At 42.7% G+C, this 26,090-nt stretch overlaps 1 protein-coding gene across 3 annotated transcripts in view; it reads left to right on the top strand.

The window, feature by feature from the left end:
• The window catches only part of TEAD1 (TEA domain transcription factor 1), a 268,582-nt gene that overhangs the window by 1,047 nt on the left and 241,445 nt on the right, over window positions 1-26,090 (top strand). For all 3 annotated transcript variants that reach the window (XM_073578361.1, XM_073578358.1, XM_073578359.1), the window contains exon 2: window positions 1,398-1,519. The gene's annotated coding sequence lies outside the window, so the exon portion shown is untranslated. The remainder of the gene's footprint in view (window positions 1-1,397; window positions 1,520-26,090) is intronic.

Raw genomic sequence — 26,090 nt, 5'->3', positions numbered from 1 at the left:
TTGCGTGTGTCGGCAGGGGCTTAGTGCTGTCTCTTTGGGGGAGCATTGCGTGTGTCGGCAGGGGCTTAGTGCTGTCTTTTTGGGGGAGCATTGCGTGTGTCGGCAGGGGCTTAGTGCTGTCTCTTTGGGGGAGCATTGCGTGTGTCGGCAGGGGCTTAGTGCTGTCTCTTTGGGGGAGCATCGCGTGTGCCGCCGCGGCTTAGTGCTGTCTCTTTGGGGGAGCATCGCGTGTGCCGCCGCGGCTTAGTGCTGTCTCTTTGGGGGAGCATTGCGTGTGCCGCCGCGGCTTAGTGCTGTCTCTTTGGGGGAGCATTGCGTGTGCCGCCGCGGCTTAGTGCTGTCTCTTTGGGGGAGCATTGCGTGTGCCGCCGCGGCTTAGTGCTGCCTCTTTGGGGGAGCATTGCGTGTGCCGCCGCGGCTTAGTGCTGCCTCTTTGGGGGAGCATTGCGTGTGCCGCCGCGGCTTAGTGCTGCCTCTTTGGGGGAGCATTGCGTGTGCCGCCGCGGCTTAGTGCTGCCGCTTTGGGGGAGCATTGCGTGTGCCGCCGCGGCTTAGTGCTGTCGCTTTGGGGGAGCATTGCGTGTGCCGCCGCGGCTTAGTGCTGTCTCTTTGGGGGAGCATTGCGTGTGCCGCCGCGGCTTAGTGCTGTCTCTTTGGGGGAGCATTGCGTGTGCCGCCGCGGCTTAGTGCTGTCTCTTTGGGGGAGCATTGCGTGTGCCGTGGATGTATTGCATAGGTTGTGGTTTAGTGGAATTCTTTTGGGGTCATTGCGTGAGCTGCGGTTGTTTTTGGGGGCACAGGTCAAAAAGGCTTTAATTCTAAAGTTGGGGCTCCTTGTGATAAGATACTGGAGCATAAGGCGTTGGAGGATATCTTAAGTCTACAGTCATGTTTGTCAGCTTCCAGGCTTTTTTTCGTTTTTTTTTGGGGTACGCTGTAAGCCATGGGAGGCCCAGAATTTCAGGACAACACTACAGTCCTGTCCACCACAGTTGGAAGCTTTTTGTAATGTTGAGGTTTCTCTGAACGTTCTGGGATTGAGTGAGGTTAGGACAGAATATTGGGGTACAATACAAATTTTGGGGGTGGGAGGAGGGGAGGTCAGGTGATTTTGATCATGGGGTACATGACAAAGGATCCTGATCCGTTACAAGTACTTGTGGAGTGCTCTGACCCACGCGGCAAATCTGACATAAAAAAAAAAGTAGAGGAGGGAAAAAAAGGGAATTTTTCACATTTTTCCAAAAGAAGGAAGAACTTTGCCTTGGAAAAGGAAACCAGCCCACAGCAGCAGACAATCCCCCACCCACCCCCACTCCTGTAATGTCCGCTTCCAGAAGCTTGTATAGAGAAACATGAAAGTCAAATCTATTTTTTCCCCCCTCCCTTTCTTCCAGGGCTGCTCCTCTTCCCTCCAAGTTCAAGTGACAAAGTGTCTGGAGTCAGCGAAATCCCAGAGAATAGCGGAGAAAGCTCAGAGTAAATCCAACAGGATTCCTCCCAGCAAACTTCCCTTCTGGTAGGAATATGAACCCTCCATCCTCCTCCTATAATCTGTTGCTGCTCCCTGGCTCTGCTGATGCAGCCGCCTGTGTTGTAGAGGTGCAGATCCGAGCACAGGCTGCTGCCTTGGTGATGTGTGTGATCATCTGTCCTTTTATTTGTGAAGTGCAAACATATTCTGCAGTCATGTACCCACTTAAGCACACTCCTACAGCGGTGGGGGGGGTTTGAAAACAAAAAAAGTAGCTGGAGAAATGAAAAGCTCAGAAAAAATGGATGACTAAAAAAAAAACAAAAAAACACGTAATAAAAATGTAAACAAAAATATATACACTTTTAATTTTGGGAATTAAATATATATAAATATCTATATAGCTGTCTATTTTTTTGTATATATATTTTTTCTTAAATATATGGTTTATAATATTTAAGTCTCTTATAATGATATATGTAATTGTGTATGTATAGGAAAAATATTTTTGTACGTAATTACACATACCATTATATAAGATGTCAAATACATCAAATATTTTTGAGAAAAAAATGTAAAATATTTTTTTCAAAAATATATGGTGTATACAATTGACATCTCGATTAATGGGGTGTGTGTATACTATTAATAAACTCGCATCAGTTAATGATATTATTTATAAAGATACATATTTTTTGTAACGTGTATTTTATACATTACGTACATACGGTACTTTATTGCTGTGTCATAAGAACAAGGCTGGTCAAGTGCTACATTATCAGACTTTTTTTGCATTATAAAATGTCACTTTTAGGTTAGAAATCATCCAATAAAATGTAGTCTATATTCTGAATTATCTTTTATTCAAATTAATTTTGAATAGTGTCTTTGTTTTTTTTTGTTCAGAGTTTTGGAAGTTGGCATTCCAATCCCTGTATGTCTATAAGTCTGTCTTTTTCGTTCAGTTCTGGGGCTAATTCACATGCTGCAGATTTGTTGCAAATATTTCTGACACTCAATCTATTCTCATCTGAGTGTTTTTTTTTTTTGTTTTTTTTTTTTTGTTTTTATATGACAAGCAGATGTCATCTGAGTGCAGTGTGCAATAATCTACAAGGCAAGTAAATGCCATAAAGTGCTGTCAGACGATCAGATAATGGATTCAAGGATTTTTTTTTTTTTTTTTTTTTGTACATTAAAACCATTTTTGTGTAGTGTACATGTAATATTATATAGCTTGTCAAGTGATTAGAACTATTTTTTCCTTCATTTTACTTTGTCATTAGGAAAGGGTTAAATACCTTTCTGCTTGTGATGTGACAAGAGAGTAATTGAGTTTGTAGATCAGGGGCATGTAAAGAGCTTCTGGCTCTTGCAGGTGGGCGCTGACATTCTCAGGGGGCGCAGCTGACTGCTTTCCACATGTTTCTACTTGTTTCATGCAGGGCCCATGTAATTTTAAAATTGAAAAGAAAGGGGTGATGACGCCAAAACTCGGCTCACTGTTACCCTGAATACTCTGAAGTGTCTAGAAATGTGACGTTAGTGCTCTAGCACAGCCTGCAGTTTTTGTATACCGTTTTTAAAAGCTTTTATTTACTTTTTACATTATACAATGATATGTTGAGGGTTCAGTTTTGTAGAATTGGTTGAGTGTCTTTTATCTCCTAGATACCATTAATTAAGGCTGTGTGGAATGTATTTAGGGATGGAGAACTTCTATTTAGATGTGTCTGCTACATACGATTCCCGCGAGAGGCTGGAAGCTATTTTAATGATGAAATAATGCACTGTAAATCCCATAAGCACAGAGCCTTAGGGTTTGGTTAAACCTTTGTACAGAAACCTGCTTTTACTAAGGAGCAGTCTGAAACGCTATTGACTTTCCACCAATATTTTTTTTTTCTCATGTTCTAATTCTCCATACAGAACTGTCATGATCTTTGATTTTATTTCTATGCGTTTATTTAATTTTAACTTGTGCTAATTGATTTGTCCTGTACAGTTTCTTCTATTTTATATTGGTAGTTTGGTTTATCTAAAAACATTTTTAAAAAGTCTTCATGCTGTTTACATTTTCTATTTAATGCTTATCCTTGGAAATTGTATTTTAAATTATAAGAAAAAAAATCCTTTAATTTATTCATAACTAGTAATTCTTCACTTTAGGCTCGCTATATCACTTTTCAGAGTTTCAAGCAAGCATACTACGGACACATTTTTTGCGCTAGTACTACTCTAGTTACTATCTGACCTTGGGTCTAACGACGGCATAATATATCCCTTAAAATGCATCTATTGTGCACTTGTGACACAGCCCATATTTCTTTAAGTCCTCTTAAAAGACTATATATAAATATATATAAAACTGAGTGTATGTGTATCAAGCCACGCCCACTCCACATAGCAACCAATCTCTAAGCATCTTTCATTTCACCAGAGCTGTTTAAAAGATGAAAGCTGAGCTGTGATTGGTTGCTATGAGCAACAGTTTTCCTTGTAGACAGTTGTGGTAACTGAGGCCTATTATTCTTATCATTTCTATGGTGTGATTGTCCTTCTGTAAAGCTGGAAATACCACAATTTATTACCGTGCTGACACAGACCACCCTCTGACACAGACTTTCAGGGGGAGCTCAGTATCCCACAGGATAGGATTAGATACACTGCTCAGCAGACTGTATCACACAGGACAGGGCAGAGACACACTGCCGTATTTCTCGTGCGAGAATCGCATGGTAAAACTCGCACTGGCTGTCGACTCTCCTGACCTGAGCTTGACAGCTGCATAGTAATCCATCACGCTGTCATTCTCGGGTCAGGAGAAGTGCTGGCCAGTCCGTGCAGTGCGATGCGATTATGGCACGAGAAATAGTGTGACTCCATCCATAGGATTAGATACACAGCTCAGCAGACGGTATCACACAGGATATGATTAGATGCACAGCTCAGCAACAGGATGTGCCAAAGGAGAGAACTTTTTCATTCCAAGAATTCCACTCATTCCATCTGATTTGCCTTTTGATTTTAAACGCCTCCAGTTTCCAGTTCAAATGGCATTTGCAATGTCCATTAACAAGGCTCAGGGACAGTCCTTGAAAGTAGTAGGGATTGATTTGCAATCTCCATGTTTTTCTCATGGTCAACTTATGTGGCCTGTTCCGAGTTGGAACTGCCAAAAATCTGTTCATCTTTGCACCGAAAGGAAAAAACAAAAATGTTTATCAAAAGGCTCTGAATTGAAAATAAAATACTATCAATACTTCGATATTCGTTTAGTTAATTTGTGTTGCAAATCTGTAGTGTTTTAATGTTTTTACGTGCAATATCATCATTATAATTTGCTCTAACTAACCACAGTTAGTTAATATGCCCAGGCAACGCCGGACTCTTCAGCTAGTGTTTAATAGATACGGTATGTTAAGTTCTTCAAATTGGCATATGGTCATGGTACCATGCATGGACTAGGATTACCTAGTTATGGTTGAAAAGATTAATTTTTGTTTCTTGCTGTATTTTTTTTTTTTTTTTCTTGCTCTTAACTTTTATTGCTAGCTAGAATGTTGACCAGCTACTCTGACAGTAATTTCTTTAAGTTTACTTTTTAATATACCGCATGTACTTTTAAAATATGATTTTAATCCAATCCGATTGTAAACCCACTGAGAAAGGGCCTTGTCAGATGTGCAGCCCTCCCACTCCCCCTTATTTTTGGGGATGTTTAATATTCTGCCGTGGTCAATATCAAATCTGTTACACACACATCCTATTATTGTGCAGATCTGATTTTTTTTTTTTTCTTTTTTTTATATGATGGTGAGTAATACAAAGCTTATTAATACCAAATGTGTTATGTCTCCCATTGTTTTTGTCAGTTTATGGATATTGATGTGAGAAGGTTTAGGGAAAAAAAATCTTGCATATTTTTTTTTTTTTTTTTTTCTTCTCCAGACTGCCAAAAGTCCAGTTGATGGCCTGTGTTCGTGCTTTGGCTGTCTTTCAGGCCTTCTTTTCAACTAAATTGGGAAAGCTCTTGTTTATTAATGATTCAGACTCTAATTGCTGAAATAATGCTGTCATTTCCGTGTTGTCAGTTCCAAGACTGTGGCACAAGGCATTGTAATTAATGTGGAGATGTCTAATGTGTAACATTTTTCTCCCTTTTTTTTTTTTTTTTTTAACATTTTGTATTTTTTTTTTTCTCCGTATACTTATATTGTAGTGACATAGATCCTGTACAAACAGGCAGGCTTATAAAAAATTTGTTTTAAAGGGTAGATAGCATAAAATGACTTGATTTGTGCTGGCACTTGAAGGCTGCAGGAATAAAAAAAAAAAAAGCCAGGTGTTTTGAGAAGCATGCACACCCCCCAGGCAGGCACACTCATTGTGTTCAGCCAAACTCTGGCAGGACCGCTTGAATCTATGAACCCTTTCCTGACCGAGCACTGTGCTCATACCCACAATGCTGTTGCACACCATTAGCAGGCTGCTTATTCATGATAAGAGGGGTATTTTTTTTAATTTTTTTTGTGCTTTTAGAACTTCATTCTATTTTATAATGCAATTGTCCTAACTTGCTTCATATCCTCTCCCTGCCTAAGGTATGCTCTCGATCTATGCCAATGTATGTTTATACAGTTGCATATTTATTTTTACTCATTTATATAGGGCCATTAGTTACACAGCGCTTTACAGACATTCAGTATACCATGCAGGATACTTTTTTTTTTTTTTTTTCCCCTTTATAAATGCAATGGGATTAAAATACTTATGTACTAAACAAGTTTTATTGGTCCCTGCATTAGATTTTGCACCATTTCTGCTCAGTGTTCCATATATAAACTACAAGAGTAAAGTTGCAATGTAGGATATATGCAGGGGTTGCTTAGCTAACAATTTCCTAATTTATTTTGAATCGACTATATATGAGAAATCCAAAACTACAGTAACTGAATCTTCTTACTAACAAATAAACTGACTTATATCATTCTGTAATTTCCTCCTATAAACCCTTGAACATAAAAATTTCCCGCCACTAATATTAGGCTACGTTCCAGCAGTGAGCTTTTGGTGACTCTTTGATATTGCAGATATTTTGCACCCATTAAGTAAAATTGGTGACATTCATTTTTTTTTTTCTCCTAAAAATACGCAGTGTAAAAAAAAAAAAATCATCATGGGAGGTTAGTCTAAGGGTGTATGCACACGGTGTGGATTTTTTTCTGCAGAAAAATCCACATTGCTTGGCAGAAACCGCAGGGTAAAACGCATGCGGTTTCCCTGCGGATTCCTATATATTGTCCAGCGGAATTGATGCAGATTCTATGGTGGTTTAGGCTGTGCGGATTGGAGAGAGTGATTTTGTATGTTAGTTCTTCCCGGATCCGCAGCAAAAAATGCAACGTGTCCACACACCCTTAAACTTCACCTGTGGATAACCAAAGCAATTCCAAGTATAGCTTCATAAGATGGAATTGTACTCTGAGCACTTTTCCACTTTAAAAGCTTTTCCAAACCAGAGTTTAACTTTGACGCGTTTCCTGTTCGATTTGTGTGAACAATGTTAGATGGTTTCTCTGAAAACAGAGTAAAAGAGATGATGTATCTCCATGTAGCAGATATCGGAGGAGTTTCTGCCAGCCTCTTAGGCTGAGTGCAGACGGACTTTTTAGCCATGCGGATTTTTCCACGCAGAATGGAAGAAATCCGCAGGTCAAATGACCTGCCTTTTTCCTCTGGATTTCTTCCACTTTTCCTGCGGTTTTCCACTGAGGATTTCCCCCTGCGGATTTGGAGACAGGGGAGGTGGAAAACCGCACAAAATAAGTAACATGCTGTGGATTTTGTACCGCAGGAAAACCGCGCGGAAAAATCCGCAGCGTCTGCACAGCGTTTTTTTTTTCATTGATTTTAAGGCTACTGTACATCACAATGCGGATATGCAGCGTTTCTGCGCGGAAAAATCCGCTGCGGATCCGCTATATATCCGCATCGTGTGCACACAGCCTTAACATTTTGACTCAAACATTCTGTCTTGCAAGACAATCACTGTAATTGTGTACTGTATTTTGGATGTACTATTGTCGCCTGGCAAATTTTTCTCATATGGCTTTATATAATCCATTCATGGCTTCTGATAATCAGATCCAGCCCACAATCAACACTTTAGGGAAGAGCATGTCTTCTGAGAAGAGTACATGAGGGGGTCCTGCAATTACCGTACTCCGCAATGAGTTAAGTCAGCTATAGTGGATGACTCAATTCTGAAGCTGACATCTGGTTGCTCTTTCTTCACCTGTAAAAGAAAGGAAAATGCAAATACAAGAGGCTTTCCATCGCCCCAGTGCTCTAAAAAATGTTGCTGACAGTTTGTTTAACAGGGGCTCTTAGTAGACTGCTCTACTTCTCTATTGTTGGGCTAGCAACAGGCTTCTGAGGCCCTGTCACCATATGCTCACTATACACTGCTGATAAGTTATCGGAAAATTATGAGCTTACCGATAGGGTGGATGGTTGTGTCACCAGCCTCAGAGTTCAGTCTACGTTGCCTGTTGTTCAACTATGCTTAGAAAATCCACGGATTGTGTAGATTTTACATTGGAATTCCAGCTATTTCTTTACTATTTCATTGTCAAAATCAGATATGCAGAATGGAGCCTCAGGAATTTTCAGGATTTTATCATTTTCTTATTTAGGAAATAAATGTGTTATAGAATTAGGCCTCTGTTTTATCTATAGCGTATAGTATATAAGTAACCAACACTGGGTGACTGCAAAAGCAGTCACTGCTTTCCATGAGCTCTGAATAGCATATGAATGCACTTGTTTAGTTCTGTTGCTCCTTACAGTAGTACTGGCATTCAGTCTCTGAAATAGGAGGCTCAGGATGCACAACTTGATCCTAGACAAAGTGCACTGCATCTGCTTTTTTTTTTTTTTTTGTAAACTGAAATCAACAGTGACTGAGATTTGCACATCATAAGTATATATTACGTTATCCGTAAATAGTTGGCATATATTCCACCTGGTAAATTCCTGTTACTCCTTCCTAAAATGCAATGTCCCCAATAATGAGACAAACCTGCCAGCATCTAGTATGATGGTTCTTGAATACTGTACTTTGGAGGTACAACTTGTCTTTGCACTTGTTATAGTAACGGTGGATTGAAGTAGGGAAGACTGAACTGCTCTTTTTTTACGTTTCTCTCTTCTACTATAGCACAACCTATGGCTGCACTAGATGGCTACTTCTAGCAGTGTAACTCCACGTTGCTTTTAAGGAATTATGTATGAAATTAACCTTCTGAAAACCCATTTATTTTGAAATATAAAAGTATATTTATTTGATTTTTAGTATGGTGAAATGAGATGTATTATATGGCATTGTTCTATTGCTGTAGTGCGGCCCAAGAGTTCCGCTTGACTCTGTAAATTAAGTCCTGCATTTAAATTTCGGACTTTTTATAATTTTATTTCTGACATGCCTGTTACCGTATTTTTCGCTTTATAAGACGCTCCGGATTATAAGACGCACCACAATTTTTGAGGAGAAAAATAAGAAAAAAATATTTTTTAATAAAATGGTGGTGCCTCTTATAATCCTTGCATCTTATTGCTTACCGGGGTTGGTGGCTGCGGTGTAGAGGGGTCCCAGGCTCGCTGCTGGAGGAGGCAGGCGTGGAGTGATGCTGCAGGCCGCATTCAGGGATGAGGGGGGGCTCCGATGTGTGCTGTTGCTGCTGCAGAGTCTTGTGCTGGTGTCAGGTTTCTCCACTTGTCCGGCGGCTGGAGGCCGGTGCTGCGGGTGCTCCGGTGCGGCGTTGTGTGCCCATCGATGCCCGGGGCTCTGCCGACATTGTTTGACAGACCAGAGCCCCAGCATTTCCTTGGTTCCCTGTATATGTGCGCTGAAGTGCCGGTAAAAAAAAAAATGGCCGCCGGCGCATGCGCAGATGGGATCTCGGGACCAGTTCTCGAGAGATGAGATCTGAAATCTCATCTCTCGAGAGCTGGGTCCCGAGATCCCATCTGCGCACGCGCGGCGGCCATTTTTTTGCAGGCACCACCGCGCGCACACAGGGAACCCAGGGAAAATGGCCGCCGGCGCGTGCGCAGATGGGATCTCGGGACCCACCTCTCGAGAGATGAGATTTCAAATCTCATCTCTCGAGAACTGGGTCCCGAGATCCCATCTGCGCACGCGCCGGCGGCCATCTTTTTACCGGCACACAGGGAACTGAGGAAATGCCGGGGCTCTGGCCTGTCGCACAATGTTGGCAGAGCCCCGGGCATCGACGGGCACACAACGCGGCACCGGACACACCCGCAGCAGCGGCCAGCAACCGCCGGACGCCCCGATCACAGCTTAGGTAAGGCATGTCCGCTTTGTAAGACGCACCCCTGTTTTCCCCCCAAATTTTGGGGAAAAGTGCGTCTTACAAAGCGGAAAATACGGTATATTTGTTTGTGTGCGATTCAGGGCTCTTTGGCAAAATCTGTTGCTTGTCTGGGATTTAAAATATTCTATCCTGTGTACTTCACTGTAGTGAAAAAACAAGTGCGCTCTACCTACAAGCAGGGCTGTGGAGTTGGAGTCTGTATAAAATGGTCCGACTCCTAAAATATATAATAAATTGGGTACAGTAGTTCAATGCAGAATGTGCTGAATATTTTTCATAGGAATTTGGGAAAGTTATGAAATGTCCTGTAAATGGCTGTTCTATTCCTGATCTAAGGCTACATTCACACAGCGTTTTTGCTGCGTTTTTTGAGGATACTTTTTTCAGCTGCAAAATCAGATCAGCTTTTTAAAAAAACGCATCACCTGAAAGGTTTTTGAGCTCATAGATAATGTTTTCAATAGCAAAAGCGGATTAGAAAAACGCCACACAAACTGACATGCTCATTCAGCTGAAAAACTGATCCTCACAAAACAGTGTGTCTGAATGTCATCTTGAAACCCATTGACTTTGCTGGGATGCCCAGAGTCACTGCATTTTTACTGCTAAAACACGGATCCGCAAAAACGCTGTGTGTGAATCATGGCCGTAGCCAGCGAGGGGCAGGGGGGGCAGCTTCCCCCCCCCCTAGAAGCAGGGGCACGCACCTATCAAAACTCGTATGCTGCAGTGCTCCCGTCCTGCACGGCTCCAGACTGCAGGGGGCAACCTCCCCTCCTCTGTCCTATTTTCTGCCATCTTCAACAGAGAGAGGAGGGGTGCCTGCCCTGCACAGGATCCGATTCCTGGGCCCCGAGCTGGGGAAAGTGAGAAAGTTGTGCACACGCTGCAGCTGGCAATAAGAGAGAGTCTGCACGAGGGACATGCTGGAAATCTGATTGGAAAAGTGAGGAAATTGGTTATTGCTGCCAGAACCCCTAAAATTGATTCCGTCTTGAAGAGACATGCTGGGAAAGGGGCAATTGTCGATCAAGCCACTCGGTGGGGCAGCACTTATTTAATGATTGAGCGATTGCTGGAACTAAAACCGTTTCTTATCGATATGGCGAACCCTCAGGTAACCCTAAATGAAGGTCAATGGACATAGGTGGCTGAATTGAAGGAATTGCTTAATTACCCATTTACCGTGACTAAAAAATTACAAGCTGAAGATTTAACTCCTGGCATTTTCATAAGGGAGTGGAAGAACTTGCTATTTTGCCTGTCCCAATAATTGCAGATGGCATTTCTGCTTCAATGAAACGGAGAGAGACACAGCTATTGGAAAATAAAAAATTTTCTGGCATCTGTTTGAGGACCCAAGTCATCGTATATTGCTTGATGATCAACAGCTTACTAAAGGAAAAGAAGCTCTGACTGAGGTAGCAGTTAGGATGCGTGGCCTACAGGAGGACTGCCATGCGCAAGAGGACTTGGGTCCTGACAGTGCTATTGCTGCCATATCTTCATCCTCATCAGATGAGTTTGACTTTGACAAGTATTTGGATGACATGGAGCAGGCAAAGCATTGCTGCAAGGAAAAATATTTCACTTTGTCTCCTTTAGCAAGCAGATTGACCATATTTCAGCAAAATGTTTCACTTGCTCTCAAAGAAATAGAAAAATTCAACCGTTCATCAAAACTGACTGTGCATGAGGCAATTAATTCCTTTATACCCAGAAATTGTTAGAGATGTTGCCCATGAGGTTACGACTTTTCCTCCAACCCAAGTTACTGTAGAGAGGTTGTTCTCTAGCCTTAAAATTATTAGGTCAGATTTGAGGTCATCTATGAAGGAGGAGCTGATGGAGGCGATACTATTTCTTAGAACAAATTCATAGACTGCACAAATGTTATTTAGTATGTTTTTGTTGAAAACTGTTTTTTGCCACTTACATAGTTTATTACATAGTGAGATATATATATTCGACATTACATAGTGTATTACATATTTACAATTTATTAGTTTTTTTGTTCTAAAGTTGTATTCCAATAAATATATTTTATGTTCTATCTAAATATCTTGATTTATTGTGTTATGAAAATGATTAAATGTCTGATGTTCACATTGTGCTACAATAAATTTTACACTTAAATATAAGCAATATATGGTGGAGTTGGTGTAAGGGAAATTGAGGAGTTGGAGTCGCAGGTTTTTACCGACTCCAGCCCTGCCTACAAGACTGCTGCAGCCAATCACTGGCTCCGTCAGTATATGGCACGAAGCTCTTGAGGACCCTTATTCGCCGCAGTGGTCACATGAGTTGAAGCAGTCCCAGACCTGGACCAGTTGGTTGCGGCAGGGCATCGTCTCTGCTTCGGCTGGTGCCAATTTCTGTAAGCGCCACGGGGGGTGGGGGCGATGGGGTCTTGGTCGTGCGGGAGTCTGCGGCTCCATCACCACATGGTTAGCTGGCAGCCCTGCGTCCCGGTGCGGTCACAGAGCGTGACTGGAAACCAGAAGTCGTGCTCTGACGCCGCTCGGACCTTTCACCTGGAGCACTTCCGGGAGCTGCAGGAGGTGCAGGCCGGCAGATCCCCTACAAGCACAATACTTAAGCATAGACTTCAAACTTGTATAGCAGCTATATAGTGGGTGTGTTAGGAACTAATTTTAGTGGTCCACACCCTATTTAGCATAATACTACGTCCCATAAAGCTATCCACAATTTTGGAACATTTATTACAATATACCTGAGAAAGGCATTTTATACTGTCGAAACGCATTGTATGTGCTTTTTCTTGAAAAATAATAAACCTTTTTTGGGCAATAAGAAGCCTTGGATCCTACATCAACGGGAGCGCAAATAGCTTGGTATAAAGTTTATTGGATATCAGTAAGAATGTCACCTACCAGATCAGAAAATGGAAAAATTGCTCAGTCCCCTCTGCAGGTCAATACAAAATGCTGTGATGTCCCTCAGGAGTGCTATGCCCCTCCTGGGCTCCCTGACCTCCATGTATCCCGGCAGTGAAGTGGGCACAAATCCACTCGAAAGTTGCAGTGGTTCCTGTTGGAAATCCAACATTGCTTGCAGGGGTATCTGGAAGGTACACTACTACTGCCTCGGGAGGTTATACAGTCGCTCCATTGGTGGCTGGAGAAAGAGTCCCTTCGGGATGGAGTCTTGTGGTTTCCTCACGTCTCCAGGGTTGTTACCACAGACGCCAGTCCCAGGTGGTGGGGAAGCACATCTTGACAAGCATCTGGTTCAGGGAACATGGTCAGTAGTGGGAAAAAAGCTCCTCAAATATGTGGGAGCTTCTGGCGGCAGAGAATGCGTTAGTCTCCTACCATTCCTATGAGGCAATCCTATATTGTCGGACAACCAGGTCACAGTTGCATGCTTGAATCATCAGCGGGGGTAAACTGTCTCGTTCCCTAATGTATATTACCAAACGGATTTCCAGCCTTGCGGCGAGAAACATCCTTTCACTATCTGCGCTTCACATGAGAGGAAAGGACAATATAATATCAGATTTTTTTGAGCCGCAGACTGCTTCTACAGGGCACATGGTCCCTCAAGACAGCAATACTCAGACGTTTGGTAGACATGTGGGGGCGGCTGGAAATTGACTTTTTAGCTACTTGGCAGAACAGTAAAGTGGAGAGGTTTTGCTCCCTGGTTCAAAAAGAAAATACTCAGGCGGTAGACTCCTTTTGGCTCAGATGGTAAGTCATCCTGGCCCACGCCTCTTCCCCCCCCCTCCCCCCCCAATATGTCTAATACCAGCAGCTCTCAGGAAAATCAGGCAGGACAGAGCAAGAGTAGTACTCCTAGCCCCCTTTTGGGCCAAGGGGCCCTGGTTCTTTTGACTGAGGAGCATGTCGATCACAGAATCGTTGGTCCTTCCAGATAACCTGGACTACCTAGCTCAGGGACCCGTGTTCCATCCTCAGGTGACTGTTTTCTCCCAACCTGTTTTCTACCTTGCTTGCTAGTAGGAAGGTGGTCACTACAAGAATTTATGGTTGGACGTGGAAAAAGTTCTTGTCATCTACAGGGTGTACCCTAGAAGGAAAGGTGCCTCTAAAAGAGATACTGGAGTTCCTTCAGAAGGTGCAGGAACAGGGCCTGGCGGTTAGTACCTTGAAAGTTCAGGTATCGGCCATAGGTGCTCTATATAATTACAACCTCTTGTGTAATCAGTGGATGGTCAGGTTTATTAAGGCATGTGCTAGATCCAGATCAGTCCCAGTAGCCACGGTCCCTCCATGGGAATTGAACTTGGTCTTGAATGCTTTGACAGAACCCCCTTTGAGTCTTTAACTAAAGGGTCCATAAAATTAAATACAACAAAGACTATACTCTTAGTAGCCCTTACATCAGCTCGGAGAGTAAGCGATATACAGGCCCCATAAGCAGACCCTCCCTTTACCATGGTGATGGACGATAGAGTAGTGTTAAAGCCTGACGCTGCCTAAAGTAGTATCTAGGTTCCATAGGTCACTGGAGATATCTACCTTCCTACTGTCCTAACCCAAAAAATGATAGGAAAAAAGTTCCACACCCAAGATGTCAGGAGATGCCTTCTTCACTATGTTAGCACAAGAAAACCTTGAAGGAAGGATAGGGCTCTGTTTATCTCCTTTCAGCGTTCTAGGAAACTACTGTGCGCCACCTCCAAAAAAAAATGACCCAGCCAATGGCTGTCATACCATCATAGTTTTGTAATTTACAACACTTCTGTAATAAAGTGGAGTAAATTATAATGAATTTATCTAATGCACTTTCCAATGCTTGAGCTGTGCTAACTTCTCAAGAACTTGATGGGACTGGCTTAAAAACGCCAAAGCTTAAAGTTCATTTTAAGCAATTTTACAGTAAAAATGGCTTGATGAATTGCAAAAAACCTCTTCTAGCTCTGATATTAGTGTTTATAAAATTTGCTAAGGGTTGCTGGAAAATTTTATAAACTTGCAATAAATTTGTCACAGTATTATGCCAATACAAGTGGCCCACGCATAGTGTTTGCCTATTTTCTGATCCAGTTCCTTTTTTGTAAGGTTTTGACCCCTGCTATTAATACTGCGCCATTCTTTGGCATAACTGTATCTTCAGTAACTTTTAGAAGCCACATATCAAAGGTCACAAGTTATGGTAATAATATAATCGCAAGTAGGGAGTTTTCTGGCCTCATTTAAAGAATCAAGAAGAATAAAATTTTGTCTTGTTTTATAACGGGAGCCTTTATTTCCATTCTTTCCTCAACTCTCCCCTTTCCTCTTACCAGTGAGAAACCTACTTTTCTTGTGCATGTATTAAACAGTTTACCATTTCTGGGCATAGGCTCCTGCTAGTTTCTATAACTGTGACATCTGTTTTACAAGAATTCCATGTCTCATTCAGGTTTCTCCTCTCCATCTCCTGGGGGCATTTTTCCTGTACTGGCTGTTTGGAGTTTTTACCACCTTTTGACCTTGTACTTACTTTCATTCAGCTTCTCACAGTACAGAGAATGCAGAAAATTTATAGGAGCACCCATCAATCTGCAGTGGTCCCTGGCTCAAATCCAATGTGGGGCCACACTGGCATGGAATTTGTGTGTTCTCACTATGGTTTTGTAGTTTTCTTCATGCTACTCTTATTTCCTGCTACACTTCAAAAACCTGCATGAGATGAGGGGATGAGATTGTGAGCACTTGAGGATAGTGATGGCCATGGATTGTACAGCACAATAAAATTCTGTTGCTGTTTGTATTACTTGAAGAAAAGTTAAGCGGACTCTTAAGCCCCCATCACACAGATCGCTGCTGAGTCACAAGTTTTGTGACGCAACAGCGTTCTCACCAGCGAGATTGCTGTGTGTGACACTTATCAGCGACCGGCCCCCATATCGGGTATTGCTGATCGTCCTGGAATGACCAGGACATTTTTTTTTGATTGTTGTTCTCTCGCTGGCCAGCGCGCATCGCTGCGTGTGGCAGGCGGAAGACCAGCGATCAGCGAGCTGGGGCTGGTAACAAAGGTTAACATTGGGTTTCTAAGTGCCGCGCGGCATATCGTTGTCGGGATCGCTGGTGAGTCGCTATGTGTAACGGGGCCCTTAGAGATCTTAAAGGGAATATCAGTAGGAAATTGCCTATATAAAAGTACATTTAATTTACATTTTTATATATCTCAATTTGTATTAAAATTGGAAAAATAAACTGAAATTTAAAACTTGCCATTTTCACATTAGCTGCTGGGTGTTTTTATTTTTCAACTTAATGTTTCAGTAAACAACCCATGCATAGGCTCGGGGTCTGACTATTGTGACCCTGATTTGCATACATCAAAAGACAAATTAAAAAGGTATTTTTACATCAAAGGTGGGGGGTCAGGGGCTATGAAAGGTACTACTAGAATACTTATGGGACTCACAACTGAGTGATATCTTTACCTGATATCACAAAACAATGGGTGACAGATTCCCTTTAAAGATGTTCAAAGAAAGATGGTGATGAGGACACATAGCTATAGTGCACATAGCTGATTTAAAGGGAATCTGTCACCCCTTTTTTTTGATTATGAGCTGCCGGCACAGATATCAGGAGCTTAGCTACAGCATTCTGTAATGCTGTATAGATATGCGCCCGATGTAACCTGAAAGATAAGAAAAGAGTTAAGGGCCTTTTACACATAGCGATATCGCTAAAGCGTCACAGATTTTGTGACACAACAGCGATATCGATAGCGATTTCTCTTTGTGTAACACGTACCTGCGACCGCCCCCCCCCCGCTGGATATCGCTGATGGCGCTCGAATGTCCTCAACAGGGGAGAGCAGTGCGCCGGAGCCACGACAGGAAGGAAAGAGGACTGCATCGTATGAAGATGGGAGGCGCCGCATTACAGAATGCTGTAGAAAAGCCCCTGATGTCGGTGCCGGCAGCTCATATTCGAAAAAGGGGTGACAGATTCCCTTTAAAGAATAGTATGTTATTTCTTGATCATTTTTCCTTAAGTCTCATCAGTGCAGATTGGCAAGCTAACAGGGAAAAGACCATGACTAGTTATGGCTGCAGCACCTCCCAGATGACTATTAATAGCGACAGGCAGAGGTTTTATAATTTAGAGTGGAGAAAATTAGCAAAGCAATATCTTAAACAGGAAAAGCCTATAAAAGTACGGTACTTCAAAATCCTAAAATATCCTGGCCTGATGAGAGAACCTGCCAAAAGTTTTGGTTGCATGTTTATGTAAACGGTCACCTACATATCTCTAAGTGCATTTGTCTCTTACGGTGTTTGGGATTTGTTCAGTATAAGAAATGTATTAGCACTCCACATGTGCAGCTGTACAGTATAACAAATCTATATATATGTCCTGTGATTGGCATGGACATTACAGAAAACAAGGCATCCAGAACTGCCCAGTAGATGGCAAGCAGTCACACTTGCATGTGTGTGCTGTTAGGGGGTATTCGGACATGGTCTTAATAGCCACATGTGAAAAACTCACATGTTTGCTTTTTTTAATCACTGAAACATACTTAGTTTTATATACAGTACTAGCTGAAGAGCCTGGCGCTGCCCGGGCATAGTAACTAACTGTGGTTAGTTATAGCAAATTATAATTATCCTCCATCCCATAGTCCCGTGCCCATATACCCATCATACATATCCAAGATCCCATAGGCCTGTGCCCATATACCCATCATACATATTCGCCGTCCCATGCCCATATGCCCATCATACATATCCGTCATCTCATAGTTCAGTGCCCATATACCCATCGTACACATCCTCCATCCCATAGTCCAGTGCCCATATACCTATCACACATTCTCCATCCCGTAGTCCAGTGCCCATATACCTATCACACATCCTCCATCCCATAGTCAACCATTATTACATCATAATGAGCGGCGGGGCTTGCAACCTATTATGACATCAGCGTCGCCATGGCAACCATTGACATCATAATGAGGGGCGGGGCTTGAATCACACTTTTTCCCCATTATGTAGATAGGGGCAAAATTGTTTGGTGAATTGGAATGTGCGGGGTTAAAATTTCGCCTCACAATATAGCCTAGGACGCTCTCGGGGTCCAGATGTTTGACTGTGCCAAATTTTGTGGCTGTAGCTGCGACGGTGCGGATGCCAATCCCGGACAGACACACACACACACACACACACACACACACACACACACACACACACACACACACACACACACACACACACACACACACACACACACACTCTTGAGCTTTATATATTAGATATCCCAAAAGGGAGTGCACCCCTCACATTTTTTGTAAATATTTTATTATATATTTTCATGGGACAACACTGAAGGTATGACACTTTGATACAATAAGGGTATGTGCACACATTGCGGATTTTGATGCGGATCAGCAGCGTTTTTGGACGTACGAAATTGCATCAAATCTGCAGCGTAGTGCACTACCAATGTAAGTCAATGGGAAATTCAGAATTGGTGTGCACATGGGGATTTGCAGCGTTTTATTTTCTGCAGCATGTAAATTCTTTTTGCGGATCTGCAGCGGTTCTGCACCCATTGACTTCTATTGAGCCATTCAAATCCGCAGTGAAACCGCAGTTTTAAAAAGATCTGCGGTTTTTTGTGGAGTTGCGTGCGAGAAACACTGAAGATAGGGAGGAGGAAGAGTGTGTGGGCGGAGACTGTGCAGTGAATTTGTGTGGGTGTCTGTGTGTGCAGCTGTGTGTAGGCAGGCATCGTCCCATGGGACTACTAGTCCTATCCGGCTTTGTTTGCTACAGTGACAGCATTAGCCGATGATGGGGCAGTAGTAGTCCCATCATCCGGCTACTGTGTTGAATACTAAACCCCCCCCCCTCCCCAAAAAAACATACAGTACATACTCACCATACAGCTAATCCCCAACGCCCTCGATCGCCTGCAAAAAAAATAAAATAAACCAACAGTGTACTCCGTGTTCTGACGTAATCCATTTAATAACGATTGTCCCACGACGATCTCCCGTGTGGAGCTGTCACATTTCATGTGACCGCTCTACAGGCGCTTCAGTGTACAGTGACTGGAGATAATCCTCCCGCTATGGATCACTCTGCCTTCAGAGGTCACTGGAATTCATCCTGTCACTTGCAGCCCCGCTGTGTGGGAAAATTTTCACACAGTGCTGTAAAGTGAGACAATGAATTCCAGTGAACCCTCAGTGGTAACACTGCATGAGCCATTATCTCCTGTCAGTGTGTCACTGAGGCCCTGTAGAGCGGTCATATCTGATGTGACAGCTCTACACAGGAGATCGTCCTGGGACACTCGTTATTAAATGGATTACGTCGGAACAGTGAGTATTTGTGTTGGTTTATTTTAATTTTTTTTGTTTTACAGGTGATCGAGGGTGTCGCAAGAATTAGTACAATCAAGATGGGAAACTGTGTAGTGTTTTATTTCATTAAAATGCTTTATTCTGGCTGTCTTTAACCCCTTAACAACTATAGGATTAGTAATGGATAAGTATCTTAATGACGCCTCTTCATTACTAAGCCGGGCTTGATCTCACCTTACGACCCCAACTATTACCCCATATGCCACCTATACAGGGCAGTGGGAAGAGAGGCTAAGTGCCGGAATTCACGCATCTTAGAGCTGCGCCATTTCTGGTGCGGCTGTGAGCTGGTGTTTGTAGCTGGGAGGGGGGCAAAATCTTTGGCCCCTTCCTAGGCTATTAATATCAGCCCGCAGCTGTCTGCATAGCCTTTTCTGGCTATTAATTTTTTTGGGGGGCTCCCCTATTTTAATAGCCAGTAAAGCCTAATTATACAGCTGAGCTGATATTAAAAGTCTGGGGAGATCCATGGGTATTACCCACTTTCCAGGCTATAAACGTCTGCCCCAAATAGCTGGCTTTCCTTATCTGGTTTTGAAAATTGCTCAGGAGCCCACGCAATTTTCTTTTTCCCTTCTTCTTCTTCTTTTTTTTTTTTTTTAACATTTATTTTAAGGCCAGGGTCACACTTGCAAGAAACTCGCATGAGTCCCGCACCTCAATACCCTGCAATGCTGCCGCCACTCAGGACCGGAGTGCGCGGCTGCATGTATTTCTATGCAGCTGAATGCTCCGGTCCGAGTGCTGGCGGCAGTGCCGGGTATTGAGGTGCGGGACTCATGCGAGTTTTTCGCAAGTGTGACCTCGACCTAACACAGATTTTTTTTTTTTCTATCTATAGTTACATATATCTATGGGTAGGTAGATATATCTATAGGTAGAACGATAGATATTCACTTATATTTGTTTTGTGTGTAAACACATGTGAACATGGTAGGTAATGATATTATGGTCTTCAATGGAGTATGTAAAAGAGTCTGAACAAAGAAATGACATAACTTTTTTTGTTAAATAGATCTTTATTTAGCTTACAAAAACGCATACAAATCCGCATCAAACCCGCACAGATTTTTACCTGCGTTTTCTGCTCAGAAAATTTCAGACAAATCCACAATGTGTGCACATACCCTAAAGTAATCTGTGCAGCTTGTATAACAGTGTACATTTGGTGTGCCCTCTAAATAATTCAGTAGTCAATGTCAAAATCGCTAGCAACAAAAGGGAGTACACACCAAAGTGAAAATGGTCAAATTGTGCCCAATTACACAATGTCCCTCCCCAGTGTGATATGACTCATTAGTGTTGCAAAGTTTCAGGTGTGAATGGGGCGCAGGTGTGGTAAATTTTGTATTATTGCTCTCACTCTCTCATACTGGTCACTGGAAGTTAAACATGGCACCTCTTGACAAAGAACTCTGAGCATCTGAAAAAAAGAATTGTTGCTTTACAATAAAGATGGTTGAGGCAATAAGATTACAAACACCCTGAAACTGAGTTGAGGTATGGTGGCCAAGATAATACAGCGGTTTAACAAGACAGGTTTCACTCAGAACTGGCTACGCCATGATCGACTAAAGAAGTGGTGCCCATGCTCAGCGTCTTATCCAGAGGTTGTCTTTTCAAAATAGACGAATGAGCACTGCCATAATTGCTGCAGAGGTTAAAGGGGTCGTGGGGGGTCAGTCTGTTAGTGCCCAGACCATACGCCACACTGCATGAAATTGGTCTGCATGGCTGTTGTCCCAGGAGGAAGCCTCTTCTAAAGATGATGCACAAAAAAAGCCTGCAAACACTTTGCTGAAAACAAGGAGACTAAGGAGCTGGATTACTCGAACCGTGTCATGCTGGCTGATGAAACCAAGCTAAACTTATTTGGTTGAGATGGTGTAAAGTGTGTAGCTGCAACCAGATGGGGAGTACGAAGAAAATTGTCTTGCCTACAGTCAATCATGGTGGTGAGGAGAGTCATGGTTTTGGAGCTGCATGACTGTTGCCGACTGGGGAGCTATAGTTCATTACTGTGATATACTGAAGCCCAGCATGATCATCCCCCCCCCCCCCCCTTCAGAAACTGGTCCGCAGGACAGTATTCCAACATGACAACACACAAATGCACATCCAAGACGACCACAGCCTTGCGTTAGACTGAGGGTAAAAGTGCTGGACTGGCCAATCATGTCTCCTGACCTAAACCCTATTGAACATCTGTGGGACATCCTAAAACGGAAGGTGGAGAAGCACACGGTCTCTAAAATCCACCAGTTCAAGGAGGAGTAGAAGGATGATTCCACTGGTGCTACCTGTGAAGCTCTAGTTACCTCCACGCTCAATAAAGTTAAAGCAGTGCTTGAAAATAATGGTGGGCATTGACCATTTTCACTTAGAGGTGCACTCACTTTTGTTGCCAACGGTTTAGGCATTAATTACTGTTATTTAGTGGGCACACCAAATTTTACACTTTTATACAAGCTGTACACTGACTAATTTACATTGTATCAAAATGTCATATCTTCACTGTTGTCCCATGAAAAGATATAAAAAAAAGTTGAAAAATCTGAAGGGTGTTCTCACTTTAGTGATCTACTGTGCCTCTCGTGTGTGTGTGTGTGTTTGTAAAAAAAAAAAAAAAACATACGAAAAAACACCTTCTAATCAAGGCTATCTTTTCAGTGTAATTTTTATGTCTGGGAGAAACTGCAGCAAAAATACATCTATGATGTACGCATGGAGATATTGCTATCAGATTTGAAACATTTGTTGATGTACATTTGGGTGGGAAGTATGTGCTAAAATTTTCTTCAAAAACTGTATGAACATATCCCAATTGAATTCGAAAACCACTAAAAAAAATTTTTTCGGGTGCTTTAACCCCTTCCTGACATCTGACGTACTATCCCGTCCACGGTACCCGGGCCCGTATGACCGTGGACGGGATAGTACGTCTACCGCGATCAGCGGCGCCCACGTGGTGAGCACCGCTGATCGCGGCCGGGTGTCAGCTGATTATCACAGCTGACACCCGGCACTATGTGTCAGGGGCGGTCACGGACCGCCCCCGACACGTTAACCCCTTGCACACCGCGATCAAACATGATCGCGGTGTACCGGGAGTTAAAGGGAAGCTTCGGCAGGGAGGGGGCTCCCTCCGTGCTTCCCTGAGCCCCCCCACGGCAGCGCAATGTGCAGCGCTGCTGCGGGGGGCTCCTATCCTCCAGGCCCCCGAATCCAAGATGGCGACGGGGGCCTTCGGGGACCTGAGGAAGCTGGCTTCCTCAGTGCCTGCAAAGCGCAGGCAAGAGGAAGTCTTCTTCAATGCCTGTGACAGATTGCTGATCTGTCACAGTGATGTGACAGATCAGCGATCTGTCACAGGACAGTGATGTCCCACCTGGGACTATGTAATAAAGTAAAAAAAAAAATTAAAAAATGTAAAAATAAATTAAAAAAAAATCGCCAAATAAATTAGAAAAAAAAAAAATATTCCCTCAATAAATCCATTTTTTGGAAATAATAATGATAAAAAAAATAAGTACACATATTAGGTATCGCCGCGTCCGTAATGACCCGCCCTATAAAACTGTCCCATTAGTTAACCCTTTTAGCGAACCCCTTAAAAAATAAAAATAAAAAACGAAGCAAAAAATATTGATTTATTATCATACCGCCAAACACAAAGTGTAATAACGCGCGATCAAAAAGACGCATATAAAAATCCATGGTACCGCTGAAAACGTCATCTTGTCCCGCAAAAAACGAGCCGCCACACAGCATCATCAGCGAAAAAATAAAGTTATAGCTCACAGAATAAAGCGATGCAAAAATAATTATTTTTTATATAAAATAGTTTTCATTGCATAAAACCGACAAAAACATAAAGACCTAAATGAGGTATCGCTGTAACCGTACTGACCCGAAGAATAAAACCGCTTTATCAATTTTACCGCACGCGGAACGGTGTAAACTCACCCCCCCAAAAGAAATTCATGAAACGCTGGTTTTTGTTCATTCTGCGTCCCAAAAATAGGAATAAAAAGCGATCAAAAAATGTCACGTGCCCGAAAATGGTACCAATAAAAACGTCAACTCGTCCCGCAAAAAATAAGACCTCACATGACTCAGTGGGTCAAAATACGGAAAAATTATAGCTCTCAAAATGTGGTGATGCAAAAACTATTTTACAATAAAAAGCGTCTTTTAGCGTGTGACAGCCGCGAAACATAAAAACCGCCATAAATAGTAAGTCAAACCCCCCGTTATCACCCCCTTAGTTAGGGAAAAATAATAAAACTAAAAAAAAAGTATTTATCTCCATTTTCCCGTTAGGGTAAGGCTGTGTGCACACGCTGTGGATTAGGTGCGGATTCATCCGCGCGGATTTTGTAAAATCCGCAGGTGAAACCGCAGGTCAAAAGACCTGCGGTTTTACCTGCGGATTGCTCTGCGGTTTTGTCCTGCGGTTTTTCATCTCCTCAATAGAGGAGATGGCAAACCGCAGGAGAATCCGCAGAAAGCATTGACATGTCAATTCTTTCTGCGGATTGAAAACCGCAGATAATCCGCGCGGAAAATTCCGCACCGTCTGCACTGCGGTTTTTGATTCCCATAGGGAATCATGGTACTGGGGTCCGCAGCAGCCAAAACCGCTGCGGAACCGCAGCAAAATCCGCAGCGTGTGCACACAGCCTTAGGGTTAGGGTTAGGGCTCAGATTAGGGTTAGGGGTGTGTTGGGGTTAGGGTTGGAGTTATAATTGGGGGTTTCCACTGTTTGGGCACATCAGGGGCTCTCCAAATGCAACATGGCGTCTGATCTCAATTCCAGCCAATTCTGAGTTGAAAAAGTCAAATGGTGCTCCTTGCCTTCCAAGCTCTGCCATGCGCCCAAACAGTGTTTTACCCCCACATGTAGGGTATCAGCCTACTCAGGACAAATTGCAAAACAATTTTTTGGGGTCCAATTTCTCCTGTTACCCTTAGGAAAATAAAAAATTGGGGGCAAAAATATCATTTTTGTGGAAAAAAAATGATTTTTTTTATTTTCACGTCCGAGTGTTATAAACTTTTGTGAAGCACTTGGGGGTTCAAAGTGCTCACCACACATCTAGATAAGTTCCGTGGGGGCTCTAGTGTCCAAAATGGGGTCACTTGTGGGGGGTTTCAATAGTTTAGGTACATCAGGGGCTCTCCAAACGCACATTACACCCGCAGACCATTCCATCAAAGTCTGCATTCCAAAACGTCACTGCTTCCCTTCCGATCCCCGACGTGTGTCCATACAGTAGTTTTCTCCCACATATGGGGTGTCAGCGTACTCAGGCCAAATTGGACAACAACTTTTGGGGTCCAATTTCTCCTGTTACCCTTGGGAAAATGAAAAAATTGGGGACTAAATGATCATGTTTCTGGAAAAAATACGATTTTTTTATTTTCATGCCCTGACATTATAAACTTCTGTGAAGCCCTTGGGGGTTCAAAGTGCTCACCTCACATCTAGATAAGTTCCTTAGTGGGTCTAGTTTTCAAAATGGGGTCATTTGTGGGGGGTTTCCACTGTTTAGGTACATTAGGGGCTCTCCAAAGGCAACATGACACCCGCAGACCATTCCATCAAAGTCTGCATTCCAAAACGTCACTACTTCCCTTCCGAGCCCCGACGTGTGCCCATACAGTAGTTTTCTCCCACATATGGGGTATCAGCATACTCAGGACAAATTGGACAACAACTTTTGGGGTCCAATTTCTCCTGGTACCCTTGGGAAAATAAAAAAACGGTGACTAAAAGATCATGTTTGTGGAAAAAATACGAATTATTTATTTTCACGCCCGGGCATTATAAACTTCTGTGAAGCACTGGGGGGGTCAAAGTGCTCACCACACATCTAGATAAGTTCCTTAGGGGGTCTAGTTTCCAAAATGGTGTCATTTGTGGGGGGTTTCCACTGTTTTGGTACATCAGGAGTTTTCCAAACGCGACATGGTGTCCGATCTCAATTCCAGCCAAAAACGTCAAATGGCGCTGCTTCCCTTCCGAGCTCTGCCATGCGCCCAAATAGTGGTTTACCCCCACATGTGGGGTATCAGCATACTCAGGACAAATTGCACAATAACTTTTAGGGTCCTGTTACCCTTGGAAAAATAAGAATTGAGGGTGAAAAGATCATTTTGGTGGAAAAAATATGATTATTTAATTGTACCGCTGTACGTTATAAACTTCTGTAAAGCCCTTGTAGGTTCAAAGTTCTCACCACATATCTAGATAAGTTCCGTGGGGGTCTAGTTTCCAAAATGGGGTCACTTGTAGGGAGTTTCCACTGTTTAGGTACATCAGGGACTCTCCAAACGTGACATGGCGTCCGATCTGAATTCCAGCCAATTTTGCATTGAAAAAGTCAAACGGCGCTCCTTCCATACTGAGCTCTGCCATGCGCCGAAACAGTCGTTCCCCCCCACAAATCAGGTATCAGCGTACTCAGGACAAATTGCACAATAACTTTTGCAGTCCAATTTCTCCTGTTACCCTTGGTAAAATAAAAAAAATTGAACCTGAAGTATTTTTTTTGTGAAAAAAAGTTAGATGTTCATTTCTTTTTAAATATTCAAAAAAATTCCTGTGACGCACCTAATGGGTTAATAAACTTCTTGAATGTGGTTTTGAGCACCTTAAGGGGTTCAGTTTTTAGAATGGTGTCACTTTTGGGTATTTTCTATCATATAGACCCCTCAAAGTGGCTTCAAATGTGATGTGGTCCTAAAAATAAAATGGTGTTGTAAAAATGAGAAATCGCTGGTCAACTTTTAACCCTTATAACTTCCTAACAAAAAAAAATTTTGGTTCCAAAATTGTGCTGATGTA

This window comes from Dendrobates tinctorius, unplaced genomic scaffold (genome assembly GCF_039654945.1).
Source record: "Dendrobates tinctorius isolate UK_male_01 unplaced genomic scaffold, ASM3965494v1 ptg000059l, whole genome shotgun sequence".
NCBI classification, from domain to species: domain Eukaryota; kingdom Metazoa; phylum Chordata; class Amphibia; order Anura; family Dendrobatidae; genus Dendrobates; species Dendrobates tinctorius.
This window is presented reverse-complemented; position numbering and strand designations above follow the sequence as displayed.